Source organism: Nicotiana attenuata, unplaced genomic scaffold, assembly GCF_001879085.1.
Source record: "Nicotiana attenuata strain UT unplaced genomic scaffold, NIATTr2, whole genome shotgun sequence".
In the NCBI taxonomy this organism is placed as follows: domain Eukaryota; kingdom Viridiplantae; phylum Streptophyta; class Magnoliopsida; order Solanales; family Solanaceae; genus Nicotiana; species Nicotiana attenuata.
The window spans coordinates 143363-155346 of record NW_017670379.1 but is presented as its reverse complement, the minus strand read 5'-3'; positions in this window follow the sequence as shown (position 1 = coordinate 155346).

The window sequence follows — 11984 nt, the reverse complement described above, 5'->3', positions numbered from 1 at the left end:
TAGTTTTTTTTAGGGTAACTTCTTCACTTGTACTTCCATGGGTTCCTTGTTTGGTTTATTACCATGGTTGTAATATTTTGAACCAGATACTTTTTGGAGTAGATTTTTGTTAATTCTTTTTTAGATAAGTTTTTTTTAAAAGTTGCTTGTGGTTGGCAAAGTTGATTCTACCTGACTGGTGGGATGCATGATCATGCCCTTGTAAGTCAGAGAGACCATTGGTGACTACAGTCTGAATTGTGTGCCTATCCAAAATTCTATGTATGGGGAGGCGAATGTTTGCTTAGTAATCATGCGTGACAGTGTCTAGAACTTGGCTTGGTTGTGGCTCAAGGCGAAAATATAGGTAATAGTTGAGTTTGGAGATAACCATAGGCTTTCTTTGAAATCATTTTTCGTCGATTGCTTTGAATCCTCTTGAGAATTGATAAGTTATCAATAGTTAGCCCAGTTGAGCCTAATTTCGTCTTTCTTTTGCAACCACATTACAACCCGATCCTGTAGTCGTCCCTAAGCACTTGAATGCCTTGTGTGTGATGCTAAAAGATGAAGAGACATAAGTGTGGGGGTGGGGTTTGGTTTTGAGTGGAAACAATGATAAGTAGAAAAAAGTGCACCATCATGAATGTATGTGAGGTACGAGAGCAGGGGATTGTGAATGGAAAAAAATGTGCAAAAGAAACAGAAAAAAAACGAACAGATCTACTCAGGTTGAGTAAGGAAATAAAAATGAACATTCCCCGATTGATATAAAGTCCTTGTATATTGTGCTTAAAGAAATGAGAACTAGGTGCTATTCTGAATTGGATGTTTGGGGGTGGTTGTAATTGGAAAAGGTAGAGGTCACGTATAGTGTCGTAGGTATTAAAGTGCTTAGGGAGGTGTAGATACTCGTATACATGTTATATCCAACCCGTCCATAGCCTACATTACAACCAAATGCAAAGTCGTACCTAATCCAGATGGGATTGTTCCTACATTAGTGGAGAGTTACACGATAGACAAGCTTATGGTACTCTTGAAAGCATGATTCACTTCATTGTGAGGGCGAGTGATTGTTGTGTACTGCCCTAAGCCATTATTTAAAATTGGTGTGTGAATGGGAATTATCTTTTTCTTATGAGGTCTATCGAGGATTTGGCGCCAATTTAACCACAGCATTAGTGGAATGTCATGAATAGGGTTGAGATTGAATATGACCCCACGATGGTATCGAGTTGATTTTGGCCGGCCACTTGTCTAAGATGGTTGCAGTGTTAGGAGCAATTGCATTTTAGATTTGCTCGAGACGAGCCAAAGCTAAGTGTAGGGGTGTTTGATGAGCTTAAAGTTGCTTAATATTTATGCCCACTTTGTGTCTTTGATTTGGTTGATTTGATAGAGATATGGTCTGATTTGGGTCTAATATGTTGTCTTTCAGTACAGGTGATGCAGAGGGGATCAATGGACGTATAGTGCACTAAGTGGAGGAAAACAAGTTGAGTAAGACGAAATTCTCGTGCGCGGCCATGCACGAGCGACCCCTAATGCGCACTTGAACGCACAAGTGCTACAGAAGTTTGCTAGAGGTGCGCGGCCATGAGCGTGGTCATACTCCCAGGTGCACGGACGTCCGTCTCCCGAAATTCGACCCAGCCCTATTTTTGTAATTTTTGAAGCAGCCTTTTGGCCTATATGAAGCCTAGCTCGTCCCAAAATAAGGTATCTTGGATTTTGGAGCAACTTATGAAGAGAAGAAGGAAAGGAAACGATATAGACTCTGAATACTTCATCTGAATGACTCAATACAAAAGTTTGTTTGAATTCGTAGGTTGTAATGTTTTCTTGTTCTCTTAATACTCTTGTGATGAAAAACTTCTCGACTATGGAGTAATCTTTGTTAGGGTTATTGACAAATATTACGACTTGACTACTGTTTGTGGATTTATTTTTATTAGTTGCTTGAATTGTTGAACGGGTTTCTAATTGAATTGCAAGGTTAATTGTTGTTTTACATTAATCGAAGGAGAAGTGCTACTACAATTCGCATTGTGTTATCTTATTTGGGTTAATTTCACGACTCTCATAGGTAATCGAAAGAACTCGTAGAGTTATCAATTGACCTAATTTACACGAATAGTCGAGAGACGTTCTTCGTAAGATCATCCATTCAACGAATTCTTTCATACGTTCATATCATATGTCGTTATGTTGTTAGCAAAGTCAAATTCATTCGGAAGAAGAATTTAAATTTTTAAGATAGCCTAATCATCTATTGAGATCGAAAGAGTCCATAGAACTTAAGAGTGAACTAAGCACAGAGTTATACCCTGAATAATAGTTGAGCACGTATCTTGTCAAGCCCTTGTTTCTCCGATTGATATTCAATTGGTGCTACCTAGCTACCCAATTTCCAATAATCATTCATAATTAATAATTTTAGTTTTACTTTTAGTTTGTTGATAATTCAAAATCAAAGGTTTATTTTCTTTAATAGTGTTAAGCTGAAGATTTATTTGAACATTTTGTTTAAACCAATCCATGTGTAGACGATTAAAATACTATACTATCTTTGACTAGCGAGCCTATGTTTTATACACTGATTTTGTGCTCGTCAAATTTTGGCGCTACTGCCGGGGATTGATAATTAATAGTGTTTATAATAATTTCGGTGCTAATTCATGAACAATTTTATTTCATTTTCTTTTTTTTACGTTCTTTTATGTGTGTGCAGGAGAAAGTTTAAGTTCAGTGGTGTATGACTCGATCCTCCTCCAAGGAATTGGTGACATACAATCTAGAATTAGACAAGCACCTGCGGCAGTTGAAAAGGGAGAAAGAATCGAGTGGATCATTTTTGGGTCAGACTTCGACTCAAAATACAATGGTGAACAACGAAAAGGAAGTGTAATTAGCTCAAGAGAGGCAGCCCAACATTAGGCTGTGCGTTTTAGCAACTGAAGCAGCACTTAGAGTTGCTGATGAAGTAATTAAGAGGGTCAAAGATTCAATCGTAATCGAACCATGGTCGAAGATGAGTTTGAAAATGATGCGCCCACGCCTGGGAGGTCTCTAGGAGATTACGCCAGACTGGTCTACAACCAGCGGCAATCTAGTGTGAAGCCCTCACCTATTGATGCTATAAATTTTGAACTCAAGCAGGGAGTCATCCAGACCATACAGAACAACTGCATATTCAATGGAAAACCCAATGAAGATCCCAACAACCATCTGATGGACTTCAATGAAATCATGAACACATTCCACTATAATGGAGCATCACATGATTCCATCTACCTCAGAGCATTCCTTTTCTCACTTAAGGATGACACAAAGTAGTGGTTAAGGAGTTTACCCACAGGGAATAAAGCATTCCCTCATAACGGAATGGAGAAATGGATGCAACTCCAAGAGTTCTGCGACGGGCTAAATCCTTCATCAAGGAGATTGCTAATTAGTGCGATTGCAGGCCCTATGATGAAGAAAACTCCAGAAGAGATTGTCACACTCTTGAATGAACTATTTGAAGATGCAAAACAATGGGCTACTGACCAAGGTGATCGAATAAGAGCAGCGGGGGTGCACAAAAAAAGAATCTTATGTAGCAATGCATGCCCAGATTGTAGCTATGGCTAAGGACATCAAGCAATTGAATATAGCCCAAGTGCAAAAGCAACCACCGTTCGGATGTGACATCTGTGGAATGGGTGTAGACATGTCATTTTTTACCCTCCCCAAGATTTTATACATTTTTAGCGTAAATATTTAGTTTAGGTTTAATATCGCTATTTTAAATAGTTTTGACCCTTTTACTTTATTTTATCACAAAAATGAAAATTACAAAATATTTTCTTTTATTTAGATAATTAATATTTTATCTAGTTACTTTTAATTTATCTACTTTACCTAAAATTCAAAAAAATACAAAAATAGTTCCACTTTATTTTTAGGAATATTATTTTAATTTTGCAATGATTTTAATCTAATTCCATTTTTGTCTTTTAGTATGATATTTGAAAATACCAAAAAATAGGTTTGTTTTAACGGTTAGTCTTATTTTAATAGTTATTTTACTTAAGTAGGATTAATTAGTAAATGAGGTCGTATTTTTAGTCTCGTTCACGGAGAAAGAATAAAATTTGGGCTCAAACAACCCATTTTTAGGCCTAATTTTCAAACCTAGCCCATAATAACCCAAGCCCAATACCCCTAAAATCCTAGACCTAGACTTAAAAGCAACCCTAAGAAACCTAAATGGGATCAGCTGTTTTTTTTACCATAGAGAACACACAACCCCCCCCCCCCCCATGAAACTTCAGCTCTCTTCTTCTTCTTCATGAAACTTAACAGAAAAACCCTAGCAAGAAACAAGAAGGACCAGCCGTTTCCATGAAAGAGAACCCTTCAGCCGTTCCATCAGATTTTCCATCATCAAAAAGCCAAGTTCGCTTCTTCTTCTGGAGACAAAAACCAAGGACCCCTGAATTTCTTCTCCTCCATTCCCACACCTTCAGAGAACGACCCGCCATCCCCTAAACCTAGAGTAAACCAGAACACACCCATCAGCATCCATCCACGAGTCCAGCCGCCCAAGCCACCTTAACCAACACCTTCAGTCGTCTTCTCAGAGCCGCCAGAAAACCAGCAAACTCGGATCCGCCGTAGACCACCACCAAATCGCTGGACCTCCACTCCAAGAACCCCATCTCCCAACAGCCTTTATTCCCCCTCCAAACCTTCCTCAAAACAACGTGAAACAACCCGAAATAACTCCGAATCACCAATCCTTGTCATAGAGTCGGTTTGGTTTCGTCTTTCTGATCTAGTCTGAGTTTCTCCGGCGAGATTCGAGGTTGCCGTTCAAGCTTTACAACAAGGTTTTCGTTCTTGGCTCGACGGTTCCGGTCCCGTGTGATTTCAGTCAAGGTTCTTCAATCGTGGTTCAAAAAATCAGATTCAAAACTTCATTTTAGGTGGAAACCCATTGAGGTCAATTTCATCACCTCTTTATTGAATAATGCATGATATTTCGGTATTCTATTTAGTGCTTTTGGTTGAATGAATTTGCACTTCTAACGAGTTTGTCATTGCTTTTGAATTAATTTTCTATGTCTGACTTTGTAAAATTAGAACATTAGAGTGATGATTTTGGATTTAAGATATAAGCTGCTTAAGATAATTTATGGTTCACGGGTTGATTCGGAAATGGACTAAAAGCAAAATAGTGATTTGGGTTAAAATGACATTAATGTGAACGTTGGCTGGCATGTTAGGCTATACACGAACTTAACCTTTAACAGGTTTAAGTTTTGGATTGTTATCTTTAACATGCCAATTTGTTCAATAGAGTAATAGTTTAGATTAATATTTGACATTCCCGCTAGTAGCATGTCTAGGCCGACCACACGTGGGTAGGCAGACTTTTAGGTGCGTAAATATTCATCATAGCTACGGGTACGGTTCCCGTGACGTAGTTGTGATATGTAATTTTCAAAATCCGGGTGCACATTTATGTGACCCGGCCACAACTTTTAGTAATCTTAATAAATTAAATATGTTGTAAATCGTGGGTACGGTTCCCGTGACACGATTCGCAGTATGTACCAAACAAAAAAGTGTACGACAATCGTAACTATTTTCAGAATAATTCTGTAAATAATTAAAAGAGGACAAAGGTTAAAAATGCACGTAGGTTTATAATATGTAATTAATCAGATAATTAGGCCAATAATAATAGTTGAGCGACCGTGCTAAAACCACGGAACTCGGTAATGCCTAGCACCTTCTCCCGGGTTAATAGAATTCCTTACCCGGATTTCTGGGTTTCACGGACTGTAAAACAGAGTCAAACTTCCTCGATTCAAGATTTTAAATCGGTAACTTCGGACACCATAAATTATCCCAAGCGGAGACTCTGAATTTGACAAATAATCCCGTTTCGATTGTCACTTAAATTGGAAAAAACTCCACTATACCGTTTCCGGGGGTAGAAAAAGGAGGTGTGACAGCTCTGGAGACTCTGCTGGGGACAAGAACCCAGAACTTCTGGTTCAGGGTTCAGAATTCGAGCTTAGAATAATTGTTATAGTTGCCTTTGTTTATTGTCTGATTTTTACGTGTTTGGGCCTAATGTGCTAAATGCCGCTTTTTACCACTTTGATATTATTTGAACTGTATATAAACTGGTGCGAAACCCGTCTCTTCTAATCTTCTGGGAAGTGCACGCTGGCGTGACTTCTTTTCTGTTAGTGTCATACCCTAATTTAGAACGAGGACCGGATCAGTTAGAAAGTCGGATGGCCTTTTGGTTCCCGGTACGTTGCCCCCCTCGGCTCGAGTTATCCGCTCGGGTAAGCCAGGTCAAGAACAATACACCCAGGATTTAAACCTAGAATAACATAGCCTCATGTCGGATCCCTAGTAGGAACGCTTGTTTGCATCACGTGCATTTGACTTTGGGGACTCAACATAGGGGTTGGGTCCGTCTAGGACAGTTGTACTCAAAAATAAAAGACCATTTCGATGCATCCTATGTGCTACATGTTGCAATCTTCAAGGGTAAAAGGGGTCATTTTGCGGACCAATGAGGGTTGAGGGTAAATGAGAAAGAAAAGAGGGTGAAGTTTAAAAATGAAGCAAGTAGGGCCCAGTTATGTTTTTCTTTCACATTTTTTAGAAAAAGACAAAAAAAATGAAAAATCCAAAAAAAAGATTTCGCACTTTCCCATCATTTTCCAAAAATCAAAAAAGAAAAAGAAAAAGAAAATCCAAAAAGAGTATAAATGTTTCATCGTTTTAAAAAAAAAGACAAAAAATATATTTTCTCTAAATTAGTTGTTTTTTAGTTCTTGCCCGTATCCAATCTTCCCGAACTATGCATACCTGATTCTCGTCTTTCGGGGCGTGATACGTAGGCAACCCACATAGGGCCCGGTCTTCCTAGTAAGTCTTAGGTTCTTGGCTTCACGGGGTCGTAGCCAAATCTTGCATCTCTAGCCACTTTTGGCCACGTAGGCCGTTTTGCAAAATAGGGCTATTTTCGCAAAAGTGGTTCAATTGACCAATGTCTTAGAATCATGAGTCCACAACTAGGTGTCATATTACTTTAAGGTCCGTCCTTTTCTGATTTTGCATCTTTAGCCACTTCTGGCCACATCGGCCATTCTTGCAAAAGGGGTCATTTTTTTGCAATTTAATTTTGGGCCATGATTTTTGGTAGTTTGAATCCACATAAGCTTTAGTGAGGTATTTCCATGTCTATGAGGTCACCGTTGATGAGTTTGCGCTAATAAGCCACGTAGGTTAATTTTTTTAAAAAATAATCACAATCATGTCTTGCATGTGTCCAATAGGGAGTGTTATTGTCTGAAATAGTGTTCTAAATCTTTAACTCTATTTGGTTTTAGTTTTCTCATACAGGTGTGGATCTACTTACCTGATTTTGAGCATGACAGACACCCCGAGACCATCCAGTCAGGATTGCTGCATTCGGGAGTTGTTTAAGGATTTTTTTTATTTTTTTTGAGTCTGTTTTTTTGTTGTCTTGTACTTTGTAGTCATATTCAGTAGTATTGATTCGTTTGGTTGGTGTCAGAGTTTGTCGTAGTATAGTTAGTTTGTCAAGTCTCTCGTTATCGTATTTCCTGTTTTATATTTGAAAACCGAAAAAAAAGAGTTGTAAATTAAAAATCCAAAAAGATTTTTGTTTCTCAGTTTATTTTGTCCATTACTTTTTCAGAACTACGCTTGAATTGGTTCATGAGGGACATGATACGTAGGCAACCTACATAGGGTTCGATCGAATCATCATTAAATAAAAAGCGAAAAAAAAAACAAATCAAAACAAAAAAAAACAAAAAAAAAAAAGAAAAAAGAAAAAAGAGAATGAAGTTGTGGGACTTGAGAAATGAGAGGAAAGAAACGAGCGATAATCAGAAAGAAAAGAGAGGGAAGGAAATGAAAAACCAAGCGGTGCGAGAAAGGAAAATGAAGAAGGAAACAGGGCAAGAAGTGAAATTGGGATGATGCCATATGACCTTCGTACCCTCGATGTCATTTTAGAACCGATAACTGTGACTAGGTGCACTGCACATAATGTGAGATTATCTTATGTTAAATGCTCTAACGCTAACATGATGACTTCATTTTGTTCCTCCTTATTATCTTCATTATAGCAAAAGGGTGGTTGGTTTGTGGTTCTTAAACCGGTAACTCTTCCATACAATACGAGGTCAAAGAGCAAGGTAGCCATGGCTAGCAAAGACTCGGACACAGGGGTTATTGATCCGTCTAAGGGAATTGTTGAATCAGAATCTGAGTTGAAAGAAGAGGTCTTAAGGTCGAAAGGACAGATGGCCGAAATATACCAAGACTGGATTAGTGGGCATCCTCCACCATTAGTTCCCGCTAACTACACTGAAAGCCTTGTCACTGTTTTGCCACTGTCACAGATTAAGATTCCCAGTGCTGCTGATATCTCCCCACAACCTTTTCACACTCCACCCGCAAAAACCACCTCATATCCCGCTCCTTTGACCACTCATGTTTTTGTAGCTCATCCACCGGCTACCTTTCCTCGATCCTCTAGCGATACTGTGTTCAAAGTCCCCGATGCCCAACACTATGCTCCAGAACCAACTTTCCAGGTCTCGGATCCATGCTCTCCCGCTCCTCATTTGATCCTCCCGGTGAAACTGAAAAGCCTGCTAAGACAGTGGAGCAAGATGAGATATCCAGGAAAGTAAAAATCTAGAGCAGTCTTTAAGAAACATGCAAGGGATAGAGACCCAGGTGAGCGTGCCTCACAAAGACTTGTGCTGGTTTCCTAACATCCAACTGCCTGCTGGGTTTAAGATGCCAAAGTTTGATTTGTATGATGTGAGTGGAGATCCAGGAGCCCATCTAAGGGGTTATTGCAGTGAAATGAGAAGTGTTTGCGGGAAAGATGAATTGTTGATGGCACATTTCAGTGAGAGTTTGAGTTGGGAAGCCTTGGAGTGGTTTACTCGTCAAGATGTCAGTAAGTGGCATGCATGGGGTGACATGGCTCAAGATTTTGTTCGGCACTATCAGTACAATGTAGACATTATCCCAGACCACTCTTCCCTATCTCAGGTGGAAAAGAAACTCGAGGGAAGTTTTAGGGAGTTTTGGCTCAGATGAAACGAACAAGTTGATCGGGCCAGTTTTCCGATTGATAGAAAAGATGTTGCTGAGTCCCGACAATGACAGGATCTAGTGGGCATTCCTGCTAAGCGCTTTCAGCCTCAATACCGACCCCATGAATATCCTCATACTCCATATAATCCTTCCCAGTACTCTTTCCTCCACAAAATCTCCAAGGTCATACCTCACCTTCCCAGTACTCTATCCACAATGCACTGCCATATGCTCCACACCCACGAGACTCGTAATGGCCTGCACCACCTCCACAAATATCTTACCCGACTCCTCAAGCATGTTAACTACATACCCGTAAGAGATTCCAACCGTGGCCGGAGTACAAAATGAAAAGGCAGCAAAGAGAAAAGTCTTGCACTCATATTCGAGAGTCATATGCTAGTTTGTTCCAAAGGTTGAGGCAATTGGACATGTTGAAGCCGATTTAGATAAAAAGGCCAAACTACATTCCAAAGAATTTTGATTTTTCTCAAAGGTGAGAATATTGCTCTAATGCCCCGGGTCATAGTATAGAAAAGTGTTAGCATCTGAAAAGAGCAGTCCAAAAGTTTATTGATGCAGGTGAAATTACCGTGCAAAATTCAATGCAGTGGATACTAACCAAATTCCATTACATGTTCATAATGAGACGCATATGGTGGTCATGATTTGTGTTGAAAATGAATATAAGAACGCTTCTGAGCTTCTTGGAGGGCCACTTGTCGCAAAGTTTTCAGCGCTATCAGTCTCAGTTCCAAAAGTTGATCTTAAGAACGAGGTGGCAAAAGGGACCCAAAAGCTATTTGCTGAGGTCAATATGATTGAAATTGGTAATGGTATTGGCAATATTGATGTGGAACTCAGTATCTAAGATGTCGAGCTTGGTAATTAGAAAGACGCTCCCTTTTTGGTTACCCAGGAAGGAGTCTTGGTGGTTTATTTTGTAGTCATTTCTGTTGTCTGGGTTATTTCAGGGTTGTAATCTAGATATTGTCTTGTGACTCAGACCCTTCTATCCTTTTAGTTTTCCTTGTTCATTTAGTCGTAGTACCCCTTTTAGTGTTATTTAGGTTTTTCCAGGGTCGTAACCCAATGTATTTTGTTTTGTTGTTCAAACCCTTTCACCGTCTGTCTAATGCAATTTTCTGTTTCCAGTTATTTCTAGTCATTTTGTTTAGTTCTCTTTTCCTTTTATAGTTCTTTTCCTGATGACTCAAGTGACATGGCATGTACGCATAATTCTTAGCCTGGTCTTAAAAGTTAGTCTAATCATGAAGCAATGAAACAAGTTTTGAAGATGATATGGACACTTGAGGGAAATAAGTACATATTTGGACATTTTGAGATTATTTGAAGCCCGAACTGTGTGAAACTGGGGCAGATAATTTGGGAAGTTAATAGGATGACAATAATTCATTAAAGAAGAGTGCATCCCAAACAATTTGAAACGAGCAGTTTTGAGTTCAAGTGCACCTCAATTTACAAGATAAAGTCAAGAGAGTTTGCTCCGAATTGACGGAGGATATCCATTGTGAAGCGGGAATCGCCCAACGAGAGTTTTGGACCTGACAAGGCACTAAAAAAGTGGAAGGCATATCAGTGATATCAATGCCGAAGCTGTAAAAGAAATGTAGTGTGTGCTCTTCCTTTTCATTTCAAGTTGCATGTGTTGTACTTAGCATTTTCAGGGTTTGGCAGGCCCTCTTTCAGCTACCCAAACACTTATACCATTCGATACCCTTTTGAGCCTGTACTGATTTCTTTGACCTCCCCTCTTTTGGAATCAAGTTAGAGTCATACGAAAAAAAAATGTTTATGACCCCATAGGTTTATTTTCGAAAGTTCATTCCAAAAGGAAAATTCAAAAAAAAAAAGAGAGAAAAATAGAGATAAGGAAAAAAAAAGAAGAAAAAAAGAGAAAAAGAAAAGAGAAAAAGAAAAAAAAAGAAGGAAAAAAGAAAAAAGAAAAAAGAAAAGAAAAAGGCAAATAGTAACAAAAAGTAGTCTTGTGAACTACGTTCGACCTGATTCTTGTCACCACAAGATACGTAGACAGCCTCAAGGTTCGGTCGCACCAAATAAAATATTTCATAATCCCACGAAATCGAGAGCGGGGCAGTCTTTCTTAAAAATTCCATCTCAAAAAGAAAAAGAAAAAAAGAGAATCAAATTCCCTTGTTTTAGAAATTGGGGCAAAGTTTTTAGAATGGATTCCAAAAGTTGTAAATAAATTAACCCTGTTTGTCTTAGTTATTTTGGGCCTTTATGATATCCCTTCTTTCTAAGCCTGTCCAAAAGCCACATTACAGTCCAAAAAAGACCTCCCAGATATCTTTGAGAGTGTCGAGTCAGACATGCCAGGAGCATATGATATTTCTATCATGGTTAATGCCTTGTCATCTGCAGAATCAGAAAAGAAAAAAAAAAGAGAAGAGAAGAAGAAAAGAAAAAATAAGAGAGTCTTATCGGTGAAAACTTTCACAGGCACCATAAGGCGACGGTAAGTTGAGAGAAAGAACAAAATGAGAGAGGCTTGATGGTGAAAACCCTTCGGCCACTACAAGTCGAATAAGGACCGTGAATCAGATAGGATAATCGGAGCATGGAAGCCCAGTTTCATGACTCAGAGGTACAACGAGAGTTGAACATTAGACTTGCTTGATAGATTAGGCCACTTAATCCAAAGGTGCATGTCATGGTTATTAGAGTTGGTATCCACATCTGATAAGTTTCTACTTTGTAGTTTTCTTGTTAGGAATCATCTCTTTCCATTGTCCTTTACTCTGTTCCTTTTGTCTTGTTTACTTCCTCTTCCTGAGGCTGTTTGGTCAGAACAAGTGAGAAAT